A 14453-nucleotide genomic window follows, 5' to 3' on the forward strand; every position below is an offset into this window, starting at 1 on the left:
TATCTCAACATCCAGAGACCATGTCTCAGTGTATTATGTCAAGACAATTGAGTTTTATTGTCTGTGCAGTTTAAAAAAAAAAAAAAAATATATATATATATATATATATATATATATATATATATATATATATATATATATATATATATATATATATATATATATATATATATATATATATATATATATACATATATATATATATATATATATATATATATATATATAGAGGTTTACTATCATAATATTGAAAGTTATAATACAATGTGTACGTAATAGCGAATTGTTTTGCCAAACGTACACATTTTTGTATGGCCCTAATGTCAAAAACAAGTGTTAACTGTCGAAAATGTCGCTCGTGACATTTCCGACAATCAACAGCACTCCCACCCGTCCTGTAACTCCCTATCTAACTAGCGTAAACTCACATTTATGCAGGGGGGCAAGCCCCCCACACCCCCCCGAACTTAATATTCCAACTCCGAGATCGCACTACAGTGAGGAAAGGGATGTATTTAGCTAACCGCACTGTACCGCAATCCCCTCACATGAGCGAACGTTATAATTGCGAATGCACAGTCCATTCGCAATGATAACGTTCACTCACATAACCTGCCGAACTATGAAGTATTCGAACATATGTTGTTCGAATACGTCATAACCGTGCAATTGCACGTCAGAATTTCGATAGTAAACTATATGTATATATATATATATATATATATATATATATATATATATATATATATATATATATATATAAATAAATGTAGTGCATGGAACACCATGCTTGTGCTCAGAAATCAGGGAGAAAATAAACTTGTTAAGCTCTAAAGCAAGACCTAATCATAACAGTGATTAGTGGTGTTTAACAAAAGTTTGTTAAAGACTGCGGTGGTGGTGCTGCGGTAGCATTGTCACCTCACAGTAAGACGTTGTCCTGTTCGATTCTCAGCTAGAGCGTCTTCTGTGTGGAGACATGCGTGAATGGGCGTACCTTCATTGAAGGTTGTGCGTCAGGGCCGGCAACTCGGCACATAAAAATCTACTGCCAATCATTAGTGGACCAGAGTTCCGCTGTGACGACCCCTAACCGGGAAATGCCGAAAGACACAACAACAACAAAAGTTTGTTAAAGACTGTTAAGTCAGGTCTCACAGGTCTCACACTTGTGACTAACAGTAAACAGCGACAGATTGTAAAATAGCTTTTAAAAGTTTTATGAGATTCACCCTGCCATACTTATAAACAAACACTGTAGCAGAATGAAGTATCTAAAGCTTTTAAAACTATTAGCGCTACTAACGGGAACTTCATTTCTTCCATCTATCCATACCTCTCAGCTGTCCTTTATATGCCAGATCATCCCTGGTATTTTCCATTTTCATCTTGTACCTCAATATTTTTTTTAATTTTCTTGGAAATCACTGAGGATTATAGTCAGTCAATAACGACAGACATTTTATACATCTTACTATGTAGAAAAAATGTGTGTTGATACAAAACTTGTTCTGTTAATATTTTAAGTGAATTAGACCAATACTCAAAAGTGACAGTGCAAAGAACTTTACCAACTTTGAAAGTTTGTAAAACACTTTATTCTCCTATACTTTCTCTCTTTCTTTTTTATTTTCTTTAACTGGTATTACATGGACTACATAAATTTGCATATAGTACAAAGTAATATGATCGTGTCACTGATCATAAAATTTTATATTTGCGTTTTTTGGCACCACAAAGGTTGTGCTGAGGTTTATTGGTTTTAGTTTACATTCTCAACATGAATGTCAAGATTCAGCTCTAGAGTGGAGGTCTGGAGGTGAATTCCTTGGCAATCATGTCTCAAAACCATGATAAGCTCTATGGTAAAATAAGGATGCATTACCTTATGTTACATTTGCTTGATGGCAGAAGGTGATGACAAACCTGTCTAGACTGCCTTTCCAAGTGAATTTAATCTCCTTTCTCCACTCCACATCCTTCTGTCCCTGTCCATGCCCTCATGAATGACTTTGTAGTTTTTTCTCTCCATGCTCTCATGAATGACTTTGTAGTTTTTTCTCTCCATGCCCTCATGAATGACTTTGTAGTTTTTCCTCTTCATTTATCCATTCTGATGATCATTCCTTAGAACAAAGAAAAAACATTTTTGTCAAAATATACTTTTAGAGATTTCATCTCAGTAGTTAAGAAAACTATCCCTATGTGGGCATCAACCCGCTCTTTAAAGCAATTTGTATCAAATAAACTTAAGCTTAAGATTTTTACACAATTTATTTCATTCATTAATATCACCCTGTGAAACCCAATTAGTTGTAGTGCTGCTACTTGTTAAATACCTTTATTAAGCTATATTGGTTAAAAAAGATCATGGAAACATATGTGTACTTTATATAAGTCCCCTCTTGATATTCAGTAAAATGGAGAGAATACATTTAACCTTTTTAACATCTCATGGTACCTCAATCTGTTTATGTTAACTATTCTTTTTTGTGCATCTTCTCTGGGCACAAATTGACTTATGTCTGCCTTGCGTCATGACTACCATATAGGGACCCCAAATTATAATTTTTATTCAGACATGACTGTTAAATACTTTTATCATCAGCCATTCCTCTCTACATTTAAATAGCATGGTTTTGCAATGTATAATCCAATTAGCTGATGTACATATTGCCTCAGTATGGTTCTCAGATGTTAAATTAAGATCCACTATTACTCTTTGAACACAAAAAAATATATCCCTATCTATTGCCAAGTTATTTATGTATAATACGTACACAGCAATGAATGGACTAACAAGGTAAAGTATGGAGTTGTACAACACTAAATCCAAATTTCTGATATCAGTAATACACCCAAAATGCAGAAATGAAGTAAGTCTTTTGTGAAACAAAACACATCTACATGGTGTTTGGAGTAGTAGCATCAGAGTTTTGGATTTATGGTATAATGCCCAAATGCCCAATGATTTTTTTTTTTGTCTCAAAAGTCATACATTGTCTTAGCTATATTCATACTCACTTTGTTTATTAGAGCCCATCTACTCAAATATTTTATTCAACTTGCATGATGTTATGACTAGAGCAAATGGCTTTGACTGGCATTATATTATCTGCATAAATAAAAGAAATATTACTTTCAAAATTATATCAATAAATAAATAAATACTGAGTAAGTTAATCTAAGGAATGATCCCTTCTTTACAAAATGAGTCCTGTCATCATTGTATTCAAATTGCACAAACCAAGTTATATTTAATAACAATTCCTTTGTCTAGTTTATCAACTTTAGAGAGTTGCATACCAGACATTTTTTTATTAGCATTATGTGGTAAACATTATTAGAAGCACTAAAACATTTTGTAGGTGGTTGTAGGTGGCACTCAGCTAAAAAGGCATAGCTGTTTTCTTAAAATTTATTACAAAAAGAACATAATCTGTAAGGTAATGATTGTTTTGCTGTAAAGTATTATCCTTGATATATAATCTGTAATTATTTAGTACTAAAACACCACCATTCCACCTTCTGGATGACCTCTAACTGAACTAAATTTATAATACGCTTTCTAGTTTAGAATCCAGATGTACTCTACCTACCATCAAAAATTTTACAAATCAAACATAAAGCAATTACATCTAACAGTGCTTACAACCATAGGTTCATAGGCTTATAGGTGTGTACTAGGCTAATGTCCCTGGAGCCTTTACAAGTATAGCCCATAGGATTACCCTGGCATCGTGCCATCTGATCTTAGTTCCCAGTGCCTCTGTCGAGTATAGCCATTGGAGTGATCCCTGGGGTGAATTTTCTATTTCCCATCCATTCATCAAGATTGCTCTTGAAGAGGGCCAGTGAAGTGCTCTGCTTGACATGTATGAGAAGTCTATTCCATAGCATGAGCAGTCTCTGGGTTATGAACCTGCCCCTCCAGCATGTTCTGTTGATTGTGGTAATGAGGTTGAGGTCTCTGGAGCACGTGATGTGGAGGGATTGGGATTTGTTTAGATGTAGCATTTCTAACAGAGCTGGGTCAGACATGACTTTGTAAGTCAGGCAGAGATCACCTCTGAGTAGGCAGTATGAGACAGAAAATAGTTGGAGATTTTATAGTCTCTCCATATAGGACAAATGTTTAAGGCCTGGGAGCCTCTTTGTGAGGTACTTTTGCGGCCTCTCCAGTTGTTGCAGGTGTTTAGTGAGGTACATGCCAAATGGGTCATTGTACTCAATGATTGGCCTAATGAGGGAAGTGTAGAGGGAGACAATGACCTCTTTCTTCCTGGATGCAAAACCCTTAGTAATGAGATGTGCCACATAGAAGGACTTTCTGACCACAGTGGCAATGTGGTGGTCAAAAGAGAGGTTGCCGTCAACCGTTGTTCCCAGATCTCTTATAATGCCTTCTGTGTTCAGTGGACTACCATCGATGTGGTAATTCATGGGAGCCAGATTTTTCCCAAAGGGGATGATGATTCTTTGGCATTGAGCTTAAGGCCATGGTTCTGACACCAGTTGGTCTCAGTTAAGCCTTTCTGTAGGAGGTCAACATCACTTGGGGAGTTAATAATAGCTCTCAACTTGCAATCATCTGCAAACTATGTCAGCCAGAGTCCCTTTGTGTTGGCCTGGACTTCAGAGAAGTGGATACCAAACAGGAGAGGACCCAGGACCAAACCCTGTGGGATTCCACTCGTGACTGGTCGGCATTCTGACTTAGAGTCAGCTACTTTCACACTGTGGGTTCTACTTGTGAGTCAGTTTGCAACCTACCTAGTGATATGGGGGTTGGTGCCTAGCTTAGTGAGTTTTTCTGATTCCTGAGTGGGGAATGGTATCAAAGTCCTTTGCCAGATCAAGGTAGGCTTTATGAGCCACCTTGCCTTCATCCACAGCTCTGGTGACTTACTCAAAGAAGTTGACCAAGCTAAGCAGGCATGATCTACCCTTCCCAATACCAAAATGTGTGGAATACAGAGTTTGTCGATTCCCTATATCCTTGTTTATTAGGTCCATGATGATGATGCGTTCCATAGCTTTGCATATCAGACTTGTCAGGCTAATGGTGCAATAGTTCCCAGGGTCTGTAGTCTCTCCTTCTTTGTGGAGGTTGATTACTTTAGCACTGTGCCATTTGGTAGGGGCAAAGCCTGAGGTGAGGCTGTGATTGAACAGTGCACACAGGTGAGGTGTCAGTTCACTCTGTAGTTCATGTATAACACAGCCAGGGATATTGTCAGGTCCCATAAAGCTGTATTCTGGAACTTAGACAGTGCTGTTTTAACCTGTGCAGCAGTAATACTGGGTGCCTGGCAATCTACTGGTATTGTGACTGGTCCCTTGGGGGGGGGGGGGTAAAGTTGGCATTGAATCTGTCGGCCAGTATATTGGCAATATCTGTTGGCTTGGTATAGGAGGTACCATTGTGCAGTAGCTTGGAGCAAATCTGGGTATTGCCATGGAGATTCTTTATAATTATAGAAGGCCTTGTAGTTGTCTTTACTATCTGTTGCAATTCTGTTTTCATAGCTAGCTTTAGAGGATTTGATGAGGGATCTCAACTTTTTTTGAGGCTGATAAGGGAGTTTTTCCAGTCTTAGAACTTCACCTTATTCCGCATCAGTTTCCTCCTTCTGTCGTAGAGTTTGTTTATAGCAGGGGACCACCAGATTAGCTTCCTTTTTTTGGAGGAGAGCATCTTGGTTCTGTTGGGTATGGTGAGATCCATGCATTTGTGTACGTGTTCACATTGGTGTATGATTCAGCAGTCATGAAACTGATCTCCATTTGCATGGGTGCCATGAAGTTAACCACCTCTGTTTTTAGGAGTCCAAAGTTAGCTTTGGAAAAGTTTTTCGTGGTGGTTACCTTTGCGGGGGGGGGGGTGGATTTCCAAGGTGATTAGTTTGTGGTTGGATCTAACAAGGAGAAGTTGACTATTAGTGTAGAGCAACAGTCGTCCATGTTAGTAATGACCAGGTCAAGGATGTTGCTACTCTAGTGGGGTTAAGAATGAGCTGGTCCAGGGCATTGGAATTAATGAATTCTAGGAAACATTGGGCAAGTGTATTGGTACATGAGTAGTTTTCCCAGTTAATGGGAGGGGTAGTTGAAATTTCCCAGCATGAGAGTGTTAGGTTGGACCCTAATATTCTCCAGGGTGCTTAGGAAAGTGGAGTGTGAGTCTTGGGACATGGTTGGGGACCTATAGCAGGCTATGACCTGAATTGCTGTCTTACCCAATGTTAGCTGCACCTGAAGTATCTCAGATGTGTTATGTTAGGCTACCAGTCTGGAGGTGTGTGCATCATTTATGAATATGGAAACACCACTGTCTTTGGAGCTTTGGTCCAAGTTCTGGGGCTGAAAGGTGTGGAATGAGTTATAGCCTGGTCCTGCAGGGGTGCTTTCTGCTGCCTTGAATCAGGTCTCTGTTATGGCACAAATGTCGATGTTCTCCATTTTAAGGAGTGCTTCGAGTGAGTGCATTTTGAAATTTAGACTTCTCGCATTGAGCAGCATGACCCTCAGATTGCATTTGTTTGTAGCTGTTATGGTGGTTATTTGGTCTTTGGAACACCTCCTAAAAAAGGCACCATAGGGGTGGCAAGGGCCTTGGCCAGTATCCAGAAGCCCAGGGGTGACAGATGCAGGCCATCTCTGGCAAAGCATCGAGGTCTGTCAATCATGTCATCCCAGGCAGAGAGACACTGGATCCCCTTAGAATGACACCAGAAACTTAGCTAATTGTTGAAATCAGTCATTTTTGCTTGTACTGTGGTATCATTCTGGGTGATAGTAGGATGCTGCTCAGAGCTAGGGTCATACCCACCTGGGCTACATAATCCGACAGCTCCTCCATGTCTCTTTTCATGTAGTCCAGGGAGGTATATCTCAGGTCATTCAAACCCACATGTACAATAACAGAGTTATATTTGTACTTAATGAGGGACTTGAGTGCGAGTGTTACATGGGGGATCCTGGCACCTGACAGGTAGTTGACTGTTACTTTCTACTTATTCAACCTAGTGAGTGGGACATCAGTGTGCCTCGCTATCGAGTCACATATGACTAGTGTGTTGGCCATGCTGTTTTGCCTTAGGGGCTTTGGTTGAGTGGCAGACTGTTTAGGAGAGTTATGTGTCTCATGATTAGTGTTGTGTTGTGGTGGTCAAGTGCATTTCTGCCTTGGAGGTCTCTGCTGTTTGGGTAGATTTTTATTGAGAACCTCCACAAAGGTGGGTGTGCGGTTTGTGTTTTTATGTGAAGGCAGTGCTGGTGTGTGTTTTGGAGGGCTATATATTCCATGTGGTGTGGTGCAAGTGTTGACTTTTCCTCTTGACCAGCTATTCCGGTCTTGGCTGGAGAGTGCTTAGTTTGTGGTTGGATCTAACAAGTTTGGCTATATAAGTGCATCTTTCACAAGTCTGTGTGTTGGGAGGTAAGAGGAAAGGGTTGTCAGTGTAAATGAGGCAGTTGCTACATTGCCTTAGGATGCCCAAGTTCACTAGGTTAATAGGAGAAAACACAGGGGACTGACGTTTAGACATGCCTGGAGGGGTGGACATTAATAATAAGTACCGGAGCTGTTTCCTTGTAAAAAGTTTAGAGCTGGTAGCACTTTTGTGTGTTACAATAATTGCTATAAGAAGTCTGATAAAGTGCTAGACTAATAAGCTAGTAAAAGTGCAGGAGAGGAGAGAAATAGTTGATCTAAGGGAAAAATTGAAGAGCAGACTTTGGCACTGCTCAGAAGCTTACATATAGTCCTGGATACAGCAAATTTGTATCTGGACTAGATTAGTTACAGGAAAGGCGAGAAAAGTGCAAACACGTGCTTTTAAATCAAAAAGTTGAAAGAGATGGAAAAACTTCCCAAACGGCCAATATAGTACAATATCTGGGCCAGAAACCAGTCCTCTTCTGGTAGATAGGCTACCTAGTGCTTACCACTGCCACTGATAAGCTAGAAGGCTTCCCTCCAACACAGAAAGGCTTGGGGGGGAGGGGTTCAGAAGCTTACAAACAGTCCTGGATACAGCAAATCTATATCTGGACTAGACTAGTTACAAGAAATTTACATCTGTAGTGGGTGCTTAAAATGGCATTGTAGCTGCAGCACCTCTCAAAATACTAGTGATATACATAAGAACCTTTCAGTCCAATCCACTTTGAGCAGATATAACATTTCATACAGTAACAAATAAGTTCAAAGGAAAATTCACTACTCATAAATTCCCATCACTACTTTTGTATGGAAATCCACCTCATCGTAGGCCCTCACACTACATTAATAAATAGTGAAAAGCAAATTTCCAGTATAAATACCAATAGTATTACTTGCTGCACCCAAGGACATTACCTGTGCAAAGGCCAATTGCATAAAAGGCTCAGCATCAATGTCAGGAGTATCTGTAATAAAACTGAACAGATGCAAGCCATCATCAAATATTATACCCCTGAAATAACTGCATATAATTCTGTAAAAGTGCACCTAAAAATGAAAATTTCGGAAAACATTGTTACCATATATTCTGATGTAATAGGAAAAAGGAAGCATTAGAAAGTGTTGCAGTATCAGCACCATCTTAACTCAGATGTACCTTCTTGTACAAACCACTCAAAACTCAAACAAAAAGACCATTATTATTGCTGTCTTTGCTGGTCCTCATACATCTTTCAAAATGTCCATTTTACATACCCATAGAAATCATGCCATATAGTTTAAGGTACCCTAATGTGGCTATATTACACTAGCAAAACAAAATTCAGTTGTGCTGGTGACAGAAATATTGATCAATCAGTATCTCTACATTTATATAGATATCACAGTGTGATTTGACTATCCCAAATGGAATTGGTAGAGCAAACAAAATAGATAATAGACTGGACAGTAGTCACCAAAAGAGAAAGTGGTCACAACTGACTTACTTAGACACCACAAATGACACTAATTCAACATTCTTAATTTAAAACCATGGCATACCTAAAGTAGCCATGCATGACCTTACCACCCTCAGCTTCAAAAGCATCAGCACAGAATATCTAAATTAACTTACTACAAATAAACTCTAGACCACTAGATGGTCTCCCTACCACTGAAGTATCAGATAGCTTCATCTAGTCATCCTTCAGAACAATATTAGATATTCTTGGGAATCTTACATTTTTTTATGGATTAAAATCTCCTCACAGCCATGGTTAACCATTGACCTAAAGGCCATAAATATGGAAAAAGAGCATGTGTAACATATACAAAGAAAAATTTCCCAAGTCAGCCTATATTGAAAGATTCATGAAGAAATATAACAAAAACTGTGTCTGGAATGAAAACAATGAAAAGCAATCCTTTACTTAAAAAAAATCTAGAAACTAATTAACAAACACATCAAGACAGGACAATTATACATCTTGTTCCCTCTTCAGACTTTCAGAACTCAGTGTGCAACTGCTTCAGAATCACCATCCCCTCTACATCACGCTGCCCCTTCCTCAGACTAAGTACTGTACCACAGCCATCACAACATTTCAGACTGAAAGATGTAAACATACGTGAATTATGTACATTTTTAAAGAAAGTAAAACAACATGGATTTTCTGGCTCAGATGACCTCTCACAAAAATGCATTAAGAAGACAGCGCATTACCTAGTTGTAACTGTAACTATCACTATAATGAAGAGCATGCAGGAAGGTATTGCACCAATGATCACATGATGTCAGTACGCAAAGGGGGTGCTTGGGCTGAGCTTCACAGTTTTTGGACTAATACAGTTCTTAACATCTTATAAAAAAACAATGAAAGAGTCATTCCACTAATTGGCCATATTTATCACAGAGCAAAACCTATTGCTTACTTCTCAGCATGGGCTTCATAATGGAATTTTTCAGTTAACACAAGTCTCCTCACCTTTACAAGATTATATTTAGAGAAAATTAAGTGCAGGTAATGTAGTAGCAACATTTTTTGCTGGACCTGTCTAAAAGCTCAGATAGCATTGGTCATGAGTGACTAATGAACAGATTTAAAGACATACATTTCTTTTCCTTTACTATAAGATGGCTTAAAAGTTACTTTACTGACAGAAAATATGGAGATAAATGGGCTCAGACCTATTATCTGAACAAGTCACACACAAAAGTGCAAAACAGCAATCAATTCTTGGATGTATTTTGTTCAGCTTATCTGTAACCCAAATGACAGTGCAGACCAGACACCTAAAATGCCTACAATATGCAGATGATACAATGCTAATAATACTTCTCCTTTAAAATCCTTGCACCTAATACTTCTCATACTCCCCTGTGAACCTTTCTGGTTTCACAGAACCAGCATGCCTATATCCCTAAATCCAGCCCATATGCACTGATCTTCCTCACTCCAGTAAAATACTAATAACATCTGTTTTACAATTTTCAGACGCCTGACTACTTCATGCAATTGACTCATTTAGTAATTCAAGAATTACATGCTGAAAACATTCCCATTTACCTAAGCCAACTTGGCATAAAATGAATCGTTATATCCTAATATCATTTGCTTTCACAAGTACTGAATACTGCCTCTTCTCTAACTAGGCAACAGTTTATTGTAACACTAAAGCTTTGCCCCGGACCTTACACCACTATTCAAAAATAATTAGGCTTATACAAACTATTGCTATATTTTTCCAAGCTTAAATTTACAATTTCTTGGAATATCAGCCCAGTCACTGACCCAAATCACCCCATACCCCTCCCCTAAAGAGTCCCCCTTCTCTGATTACAAAAAGTAATTAACAAGATTACACCAACTCATCGCTTGCCACTATAGACCTACTAACTCCTACAACTAATACTACCACTACGATCAAGAACCATCAACAACTACCACTACATCAATCCTTCCTAACTCAGTTAAGGAACTAAACTTATGCCACAGTAATGCCCAGAGTCTCAGTAATATTAAACAGTGAATAATCTCTCATAATCCCAACATGTATTTTATCTTTTGTTGACTGGGTTAGTTACACTAGCCTAGTACCCTTTTTTCAGGGGAGACAATGTGGTTTTCAATTTGGAGAGAACATCAGGGAACTTAACATAGCTGCAAGTAGGACCCATTTTGCAGGAGCACTTCCTATTTCCATTTTAGGCACAGAGGTGGACCAAGGAAATAGAAAGTCAGATGGTAAGAGGAGATGAACAATGAACTGAGTAATGTGAGAAACTGAAAGCAAAGAATGTATGCAGGATTCAGATTAAATATTTCAAAGGAATCTGTTTGATGGAGATGAATCAGCAATTGATGAATGTATAATTACAGCCCTCCAGTCAGGAGGGTTGCAGGATGATTTACTTAAAGAAATGGTGATGCAGAGTTAGACAGAAACTGAAGGAGATGCTCTCTGAGGGACATTTTGGAGAAAATACAAAAGAAGGATGTAGAAACAATCCTGAAGAATATGGTTAGATGGAAAAGATAACAAGTACAGAGAAAGTAAAAGAAAGCAAAAGGGGAGTAGCAGAAAAAAAGACAGAAGAAAATGAAAAAATGAAAATATGTAGTAAGAATTCAAAGTAAAGAAGACACAGAAATGGGCAGGTATGAAGTGTGAGACAACTGGGTGTAAAAGCACATGAGGTAAGAGCATTTATTCTTATTAACAAAGAAAATTTTTGTGTCATTATATCTGAGACTGTTTTTTTTTCAATGGGCATTTTTCTTGGAGAATATGAAAAAAAGTGAGACTGTAATCCATGGAATCTTTATGTGATAAAAGCATTTAACAGGGAAACAAAAAAAGAAAATTCATGTACAATTTCAAACAAAGGTAGAAAGAGAAACTTTGAAAGTACATTTGAAAACTTTATATAAAGAAGTACTGGACATTGCATACATTTATGACAAAAGGGGTTTATGGACAGTTCGCTGGGATTGTAATATTGTTAAAAATAGAAAGTGGAAAAAATTATACATATACCAAGCATGATAGATGTGGAGGGGAATAGTGTGTCGTAAAATACCGGGCAACCCAAAACTTTTTTTTTTGGTGGAAAAGGACATTTGATTGGCACTGTGACTGAAAGAATATGTTATATTTGTAGGGGAATGGGACATGGTGAAAAAAGATTGTGTATTGAAATGTTATAAATGTAACAATAATTGAGCATTTCTGGATGGATTGCAAAAATGAAAATAAGGGTAAGGGAAAAGAAAGAGAAGAAAATGAACAAAGAGAAGAAATTTTAAAAGAAGTAGAAATAGAACAAAAATAGATGAGAAAAAAAATAATAGATGACATAGAAGAAGGTTCTGAAATAAGCGATGAAGACGTACTGTGGGAGGTAGTAAAAGAAAAAAATTCTAATGGTAAAAGGGTAAAGGCAGAAAAAGAAAAATTAAAGGGATAAGTACAAATAAAAAAATAGTAAATAAAAAGAATATATACAGCAAATGACAGGGTTGGTATAATGGTTAAGGTGTTTGATTCACAGACACTAGTTACAGTATGTGACCTTTTTGGTGGAAAATTGCCTAGGAGGTTTAGAATGCCTTATTAGGAAAGCCAGCCTAGTAATTTGCTATGAATTTATGAAACCATGAATCTAAGGAAAAGGGAACATGAAAATTTTAGAGTGCTTTCTGTAAATGTGAATTGTATTAAGAATATAGTAAGACAAATAGAGATTTTGGAGTGGTGTAATACATGTGATGTAGATGTAACTATAAGACACAAGATTTTTAACAAATGGAGAAGGATTACAAACAGAGAAACTATGGAGAGGAAAGATAATCTGGAATTTGAAAAATGAGAGATGTTCTGGAATAGACATATTCTGTAGAAATACAGTAAATATATTGTTCTGGTCCACTTCAATAAACACACCACACCAAATAACATTTGGTGACCTTCAATAAAGTCATGTTTATGAAAGTTTAATAAACACTATTTTAATTAATCACAACATGAACATTCATATAACCATTAGGGCAGCGTAACCCTGCTCACCCTAACCAAATAAGCAGCATCATCACCTCCACTTGCTTATTTTACTTATCAAGCAGCATCCCACTGCTCACTTTCATTTCCAGACTCATTGAATCAAACATCCAACACCAGAGGGGGAGCAAAAGAGGGACAAGGCTGCCCTACTTCTCTGCCTAAACAAACTTAACAATAACTGTACAATCCTCAATGTTCCTAAAAGAAGGAGGAAGGGTGGCAAATTCATGCCAAAATCTGATTGTTTACCCAACTACACTCATACAAAACCAGTCAAGCCCCTCCTCACAATTACCTCCATCCCCACCACACTATCTTCCTTCTACTACCATCCCAGCCCTAATAACTCTTTTACCCCTTCCCAAAACTTAAACTCTCATTACTAGTCCTACCTGACCCTCACCTGAAGATGTCCCTGAGCAAATTGGTTTGTTCCAAACTCATTTGTCCCTGACTCCTTCAGTAAACACATCACACCAAATGACATTTGACCTTTATTAAACTTCCATAAACATAACTTTATTGAACAATATTTAATTAATCACAGCATGAACATCCATATAATCATTTACTAGGGCAGCATAACCCTAGTCACCCTAACCAAATAAGCATCATCATCATCATCTCTTCTTGCTTGGTTTTACTTATCAAGCATCATCCCACCACTCACTTTCATTCCCCAACTTATCAAATGAAGCGTTATCCAACAGAAGAGGGACAAGCCTGCCCATCTTCTCCACCAACCAGCCTGACACAGGATGTTCACCCTCATTCACTGCTAAGCCTTCACCAAACTCTCCAAAAACAAACTTCAGTATAGAGTTAAGAGGCCCATCCAAAATCATTCAGGTGTACTCCATCCCCTCTGAACCAAACTGGATCCTTCTCATTGTTATCCATATGTCCTATAATATAAATACCCAAAAGCAGCCAGTTGCCTAGCTAGTCTAAAAGTAACAAACCAATCAGCCCTCTCCAAAGCCAGAAACTGCCAGCATTCCTCCAAAATGACCATAGTACTTCCTCTAACACAAGCAGATCCTCACTTATTCTAACTACCAACTATCACTGCAGAATTATTCCCAGATCATTACCTGCCGAATGTACTACCAGGACTCTAGGGAGCCCAAGGCATGATTATATAGAAGCAAACTCCTCCACAAGGCAATGCCACCTAAGACCTCTAACACCATACCAGATGACGCTCCACTCGAAATGATGCAAACCCAATTGTGTGCCATCTGGCCCCATCGCAGCCTTCTTTGCCACTCAATGGATATAAGAATTACTAAGAATTAGAATCTCCTTAAAAAGAGATAAAAAAATGTATAATTAATATTAAACCAGTTATCTTTACCCAATTATCTAATATAACACAAAAAGTCATTTGATGACCAATGATCCACCCTCTTAATGACTTCAATTGATCTGCCTTCCCTTGCTAAATCCAGTGCCATTCCAATGCAAA

The sequence above is a fragment of the Protopterus annectens genome, chromosome 8.part0, assembly GCF_019279795.1.
Source record: "Protopterus annectens isolate FY-2018-M chromosome 8.part0, PAN1.0, whole genome shotgun sequence".
Lineage (NCBI taxonomy): Eukaryota > Metazoa > Chordata > Ceratodontiformes > Protopteridae > Protopterus > Protopterus annectens.